General features: G+C 37.8%; 1 pseudogene; it reads right to left on the bottom strand.

The window, feature by feature from the left end:
* Positions 1-842: 842 nt before the first annotated feature.
* On the bottom strand, positions 843-7,554 carry LOC108511907 (annotated as a pseudogene).
* Positions 7,555-7,871: the final 317 nt, after the last annotated feature.

Genomic DNA, 7,871 nt, shown 5'->3' with positions numbered 1-7,871 from the left:
CAATGCCCAGTATTGCACAAGTTATTTTGGTAGATTGGCCTGCTACAATATAAAAATCAGGCCCATCAAAGTGTTTGGACATATCCTTTGGTGTCATTGGTATATTGGATTAGGTGAGGGAGACATGGCTTGCACTTTTGGAATAACAACCTGGGCCCCAAAGGCCATAGTCATTCGAGAAGATGGGCCTTGTCAGTCAACCTCGATAATAGATGCAGGACACCCCTTAGCGTTCATAGGCCTTCTGATGATTGAATCATGCGTAAGAAATTTTGTTCTTTTGCAAGCTACAATATAAAATGAGTCCATGATAAAAACATTTGTCATGAGGTCCGTTGGCCGACTAGCTAGAAGTTTAGATAATTATGTTGTCACATCTTGAGTTTGTAGGACTAGATAAATTGTACACAATAACAAGCCCTTGGTGTACGGCTTCTAACGGTATGTCAAGAGGGTTTTCTTTCCTTAAAAAAATGTCTATTTATTTATTAGAAATGTTGCTTTCAGGAGACCTAATTCATGTTCGATACAAACACTCTTAGATGTGTTGTTGTCTACAAGGCTACAACCTTATTAGCTAGAAAGAGATTCGAACAAAGATTAAGTGAGAGTAATTATGCCTTAAAAAAATGACGGAGAATATCTATCCAAAAAAACAAAGATCATTGTAGCAAATTTTTGTTTGACATGCATATTGTAAGTGAATTAGGTACTTCAAATGAGATTTTTCACTTCTAGAGGAGTCTCCTAATAAGAGGGGATCTCAAAGGTATCATTCATATTGTTAATGAAATAGATTCCAATTACACTGATGGGTTTGCTGATCAAACCTTTTCCCCATACCTCTATAAAACTGCACAAGATGAGTGCATATTATAACTTCATCATTATTCAGCTACACTAACTGCAGAGAGTTAGGAATACATAATTTCAAGAGTTCCAAATCGAAAACAAAGAATCAATATGCTTCTCCCTCTATGAGACGTTTCATACGTTAACTTGGCGCCTTCACAAGAAAGTGACACCATATATAGAGCCAAGAGAAGTTAGGTTTCTATGTTGTCCACTCCTTTCTACAGACTCATTGATAGCCCAACATTCAAATTAAGGTCTCAACTGTATGAAGATAGTCCACCTCTGCCCAATGAAACCAGCTTATTCATACATAACTAAAGTGCATACTATGATGAATGTCTTATCGGCCTTCAAGCATTGTAACCGTGATCTCATTAGCTGTAATCGAGTGTTGCTTAGTGGAAGATGAATCTCTATCTATTGGAGTCTTTGCTATACAGAAACCAGGCCGTTTAGGTTGTGGTAGTGCCACTTCTTCATTGCTTAACATCAGAACCACCTCTGCCATGGTTGGTCTATCTTTACTCTCTTCGTGTACACATAAGAGACCAACTTGTATACACCGAAGTCCATTGGGTATAGGATATGGATATCCCATTGCTTCATCAAGTAGCTCCAAGGCATCTACCTTCCTCCCATAGTCTCCATGCCTATAACAAGTCACATACAAATCAAAATGAAATTACACACTAACAATAATATGAAGAAAGATGAGCACAATTGAATTTGTTTGAACTTACATGACCTATAAGGTTCATACTGTAGTATCCTGCTTGATATATCATTTTATTTTTGCTACCACTTAAGATCTCTAATATTAGTACGCCAAAGCTAAAAACATCATATTTCACTGAAAAGATACCATTTGTTGCATACTCTGGCGACATATACCCACTGCACATCATTAGCAAATTAGTAAATGAACTCATGATAGTAGGACACAAATTGCATTGAAATACCTATCTAGTAGAACTTACAATGTCCCAACCACTTTCCTTGTATTTTCTTGATTTTCGTCTCCTTGGAAAATTCTTGCTATGCCAAAGTCTGAAATTTTTGGAGTCATGTCCTTATCGAGCAAAACATTGCTAGCTTTGAGGTCCCTATGTATTATCTTTAACCTTGAGTCTTGATGAAGGTAAAGAAGTCCTCGAGCAACGCCTATGATAATGTCAAGGCATTTTTGCCAATTCAGCATTGCACCTTTCATTTGATCTGGTCCAGCACATTAATTTCTCTTAGTTTTATTGAAAGAATGTCAAAAATTTGAGTTCAGAAAAATAATGAGTATGTATTTAAAGTTATCTACTAGATCAGTTATAAGAGTGAAGTTACCATAAGTTTTATTAAGGCTTCTCGTCTTTTAGTTTATGGTCTCAATGCATAACAAGGGATCATTTGAGAATTATAACTGTTACCAGATAGAACTAGAATGGGATTAAACTCAATGCAAAACATACATACATACATACATATATATATATTGTGGTTCAAATTTCCAGTTTGCCCCCTATCAATATATATATTGTTTTTAACTTAAATGTAAATTGAATGTCATTAAACTAATTTAAATAGATATCACTAGCATTACAGGGTGCATCTTGACTCATGTCAAAAGTTATTACAAGATTGTGAATCTGTTACAAAATTTTGAACAATCAAAACTCCAAAAATTAGAACTTGAAATTGCAAATGATTATTCAACAAAAATATTATTATAGCATTTCCTAATTTTTTTTTGTAATCATGGGCATTTAAGGCAGAATTAGGTTATACAGGCTCCTTCGAGACAATCATTCTCACAAAAGTACATAGCGTTTATTTGAACAAGTTGTCCATACCATTGAAATGCTAAAAACATCTCCTATTTCTCAAATTTAATACTAATTGGATTTCGGGGTTTAATTTTTATTTTGAAATTCAAGTTACCTAACCATTATACTCTTTTATATTATTTGGCACAACTACAAGATATATGACAATCAACTTAATTAAATAGGCAATCAACGTTGCATGATTAAAAGAGCATAAAATAGTGGAATGGTATGATGTTAATATCAAACCAAAGATGAAGGAATCCAAGCTCTTGTTTTGCATGTACTCATAGATCAACAGTCTTTCGTCTCCTTGGATGCAGCAACCAAGAAGCCGTACAAGATTTCTGTGTTGCAGTTTAGCAATTAACACGACCTCATTTTTGAACTGATCCAGACCCTGCACAGAATACTTGGACAATCTCTTGACTGCAATCTCTTGTCCATCTTCCAACTGACCCTGCTACATTTTATTTTTTTGGGATTCAAATTACAAAAACATAATAGCTATATTATGCATAATATCAATGAAGACTCGATATAGTTAGATGATTACCTTATAAACAGGGCCAAACCCACCCTCTCCGAGTTTGTTATTAATGGAGAAGCAATCAGTGGCACTTTCAATTGTAAACAAATCAAATAAAGGCAATTCCAGTTCTTCTCCTTCGCCTTCACTGAAGATAGGGGCATTTGGTTTACCTAGCATGGGAACTTCAAGTATAACCAGGTCAATTAAAGAAATTTTTGAATTTATTTTTTACTTTAATTATCTTTGAATAATTTAAAGTAGAAGTATCGTCATATTAGGATGACAAAGGTGCAATCAAATCATGAAAAAATTTCTGATTAATTCATGACAACTACAAATGGACAGAGTATAGACATCCAGGATTTTACGGACACTACATAAACATTTATACATAAGAATATGTGACTCATGACCATACATTTAATAAATTAATATCGCTTAGCTTTGTCATACTATATATAGCAAGCTTGGGTAACATAATAAACAAATGGATGAAGCCTTTTTGTTTGAAATTCAAGTTGTAAGTCTTAAAATAGTTGGTTAAGGAACTCTTTCATTGTCGAGCCTGCAACACATTGAATATGATTTGCTTGCAAGATGTTGATGCTCGACCGAACTCCCCACACCCTTCTAAAGAGAGGATGGGGAAGCAGGACGAAGGGAAGACCAACAAGATGTAAATTACGACAATTTGATTTAATCTCTTCATCATTCAAGAGTCTTCTTCAATTTGAAGCCAAGCTTGCATGCAACGAGGGTGTCGTGGGAGGTGAAATCACAATTATTGAATTCTTGATGTCATCTTACTATACATATGCTTGAGCACTATGTGAAATCAGATCACATGTTAGACAAGGATTCCATACTGCCCATACTTAGCTAGTTTTTATGAAACAAGTTGATCTAGTCCTTCCTTTAAATGTCATCATTCCCATGTGGAAGTCCCAAAAGCGTTAGCATGAAAAATTAAAGTGAGAATTCATTGATACCTGTTATAAGAAATGGAGTAAGTTCATGTTTGAAAGTAAAGTAACAAAATACCTTGTTTTCTGTTCTTCTTCCATAAATATCGACCCACTGACACCAGCAGAAGAAACCCTAGCACCGAGGTAATTATTATTATGACCACCACATTCTTCTTCTTACCATAATCACCTGCATAACAATTTCTTAAAATTAGTGCTTTCACTTTCAGCTTGTACTTAATTTTTAAACTCAGCATCGTGGAAGTCCTCTCAAAAGATAGAAAATAAAGATGACTTATAACACAGGGGTCTACCTGAGCCTGTAGTTCATAGAGAATATTCCTTCCATTTTAAAATATGAAATACAGAGAGAGACAACTTGATTCATTGAGTTTGTGAGATTGTCAGATGCACACACAGACACATGCAAAATGTTTATTTTTTATTCCTAGAAAATTGCAGTAAATCAAAGGAAAGAAACGAATAAGGTAAGACTAAAACATTAATGCTGTGCTGAAGTGCAGCTTGCGGTCTCAAATTTAACCGAACTAAGTGATTTCACATGCTAAAGCAATTAAGATCGATACACCTAAACAGGTAACGTAATGCTAATATGATGCTACTAGAGCTATGAACACTAAACAAAATATGTCGTTTGGTCTTAAATTGAAACAGACTCTTAAATAGTAAAGAAATTAAATAATTCAAATTGTACATTTATTACTGATTTGTTAGTAAGAATCCTGAATTTTACAAAAGCTATGTCATATCAATATTATTAATTGAAACAAATTTATAGTAGCTTGCCCTCATCTTCAAGATAGAGGCAAGTTTGTTTACAAGGTTTGTTAGGTCATCAGTAGCATTTATCTTGAGACTTCCCGACTATATAAATTATTGATTAAAGGAATGCTTCATCTTTGCTTCAATAGTAGCATTTACATGTTGGCTGTCATGACTCCTCGAGAATAGAGTAGGATAGCTGAGTGCAAAATACAATGCATAAATACAACTATCCATCTTTGAAATAAATGACGTGGCCACTATCCATTACAGCCCTCTGCAGTGCAAAATAGGCACAGTAGAGAGGGGAAGGAGTTGTATCTTTCAAACGAAAGAAGAATTCACCTTTATTCATTGCAAATTCATCATTAGATTGTGTAATGATTGTTTTAAGATCTATACATGTGGATGTATGAAGAAGTTTAGGTTACTTTAAGAGCTATGTATGATGCGATCCGGCGGTCAATGGGTCGGGCTGGCTTGAACAGCCCAAAGACCCGTCCAGGGCTGACTTGAACAGCCCAAAGACCGCGGTCCAGGAGAAAACTAGGACCGGGCTAAGGTTTTAGGGATGGGCCAGCCTTAGGCCAAGGAATAGGAGCCAAAAGTATTTTCTGGCTGGGCCAGGGATGAGAAATTGGGAATATAATGGAGTGTTGGTTGTATCGACTTTTAGCCTGCCTCTTATTTCAAACCAAACATTTTTGTTTTATTCCTTCTCAATTTTGTATTGTTTTCGAATGTATCTACCTTTCTAATTCTAAACTGTATATACCACGTAAACCCCTTCCCTTTTAAATCCTAAAGGATGAGCTGTGAGGGCTAACGTCTTTGGTCTTCCTGTGACTACTTTCAGGTGCTCTTGGATAACCTCTGTTAAGTACTCCCAGAGACAGCTTTTTCCCATGGTTTTAGGCTAATAATATACAATATAGTAGCTGACTTTCCTTTTCGAATCAATCATTGAAGAAAGCTCAATTTTTTTTTCAATAAAAAAATTATATAATGTTGTATGAGTCTTCTATTGAAGTCTACAGGCAAAGCTAAAATTCTGATATCAAGCAAACAGGGAAATATAATAACTAGTTATGCATTTAATAAGAGCATATCGTCATTCATCAAATACCATATAAGCATATATATAACATGAAAGCAAATAAAATAATCTTGTTCTTACCAAGAAAGAAAAATGAAGTAAAGTTACGGAGAGAAAATTAAACAATATATGAAGTTATGGTACATGCCTAGTTCTGATGCCGGAAGCTTTACATGAAGATCTTGCCCAGCGTCCACAAAATTCCTGAGATCTATCAGATCAGTGGCCCATATGATACAACCGCTCTCCCCTCCATTGATGTTAGCGCTAGCATAAGCCCTGCAAGAACAATTCTTCAAGCAACTTTCCCTGCACTTGTCGAGGCTCATGCTCTTATCCACGGTGGCATTCGTGGTGTCTGGCAACTTCATATTGCTCACCGTTACAAATCCATCTCCCTTGCAGCCCAAACGAGTAATCCTCACACACCCATCAGAGCCATCTCTCAGAATCCATTCCTGCGGTGATTTTGGCTGGAATCCTTTCAAGCAGCTCCAACTAGGTGATGGATTAGAACTGCAGACACCGAAAGGACCACACACCGCATAACGATCACACTGGTCATTCGGATCCGACCAGAAGACGTGCCAAGTTTGGATGGCGTCGAGCCACACGAAACGTTGGAGCTGACCCGATATAGTCACCACCAACCTCGAAACAACGGAGCTGTTATTTATCTCATACGTGTAGTAGATCTCATCCTGGTTAGAGATAAAAATGAAACGGAAATTTTGATCAGATTTCAGCTGGGGAACGCCGCTGAATTCAAGCCCGTTCCATGGGCCGCTTGCATGAATCTTTGTAGACTCGCTATATAGGAAAAATTCCGGCGATCCATGGGGATCCGACTTGAACGAGTAGTACCCTGGTGAGGGGTCATCGGAGCTCTTCCATGAACTAATATACCGGTTGAGCCCCGTCTTCATATTCCTTCCAAGCTTCATGCCGGGCAGCAACGTATCCGAAGGGTAGTCGAAGCTCTGCCAAGCAATGCTTTCTTCTGCTCTAAGGACAAAGTTTCCACAATCTAAGAGCTGTGCTACTGGATTACTGGCACTTACTGTCGAGTCCGAAGTCCAGAGAACTTTGGCTACGCCATTGAGCAGGACTAGACTCCCATCTTTGCGGATCTTTACAACTCCAGTGAAATCTGTGAGAGGACTGGCTCGATTGGCGACCCATACGATTGTTCTAACTGGAATTTTCTTGTACCATATGCCCAAGTATCTGTTAGGAGAATTACCCGGGCTGAAAAAGCCAAGCTCGAAGATTCCACCAGGCGAGACCAGAGTTTGGCCGTCGAGGAGTGACGTGGTTGGATTCAAGGAGTCTCCGGCAATGGAAGGTGAGAAGAGAGTGAAAACGAGGAGAAGAGGGAATGACCGCCTCTTCATGCTTCCTCGTATAACGGACTGCAACATCCGTGGGTTAATGGTTTTCTTTAAATCAAAAGGCCAAACTCTTAGTTTTTCTTACAAAACAATAAAGAAACCCCTACCCCAAGAGCACGTTGGGAAGCTAAGCGGGGGGCTTGGTGTTCTATCTAAAGGAAGGTGCCCCATTGGTGCAGGCGGTGTAGGGTCTAATTTCTCCACCGCCTTTCACGCACAAACGGCCAGACGGGAAAAAGAATATTGGGTTGTAGCACATCATGATGGCTATTAACGGATGATGGCAGAAGGATGAATCCTCTCATCCCATAACTTCCATGCACTGCTCTCTCCGGGATTACACTGACTTTGACTTATTGAGGTCAACTGCTCTTTCCACCAAATCAGCGGTGGAATAGTTGAGGCGTTGATCGGCTGACCCGCTCCCCTTTCTCT

Source organism: Phoenix dactylifera, chromosome 11, assembly GCF_009389715.1.
Source record: "Phoenix dactylifera cultivar Barhee BC4 chromosome 11, palm_55x_up_171113_PBpolish2nd_filt_p, whole genome shotgun sequence".
Taxonomy (NCBI): Eukaryota; Viridiplantae; Streptophyta; class Magnoliopsida; order Arecales; family Arecaceae; genus Phoenix; species Phoenix dactylifera.
The sequence above is the reverse complement of the archived record's forward strand: the minus strand, read 5'-3'. Positions and strand labels throughout refer to the sequence as shown.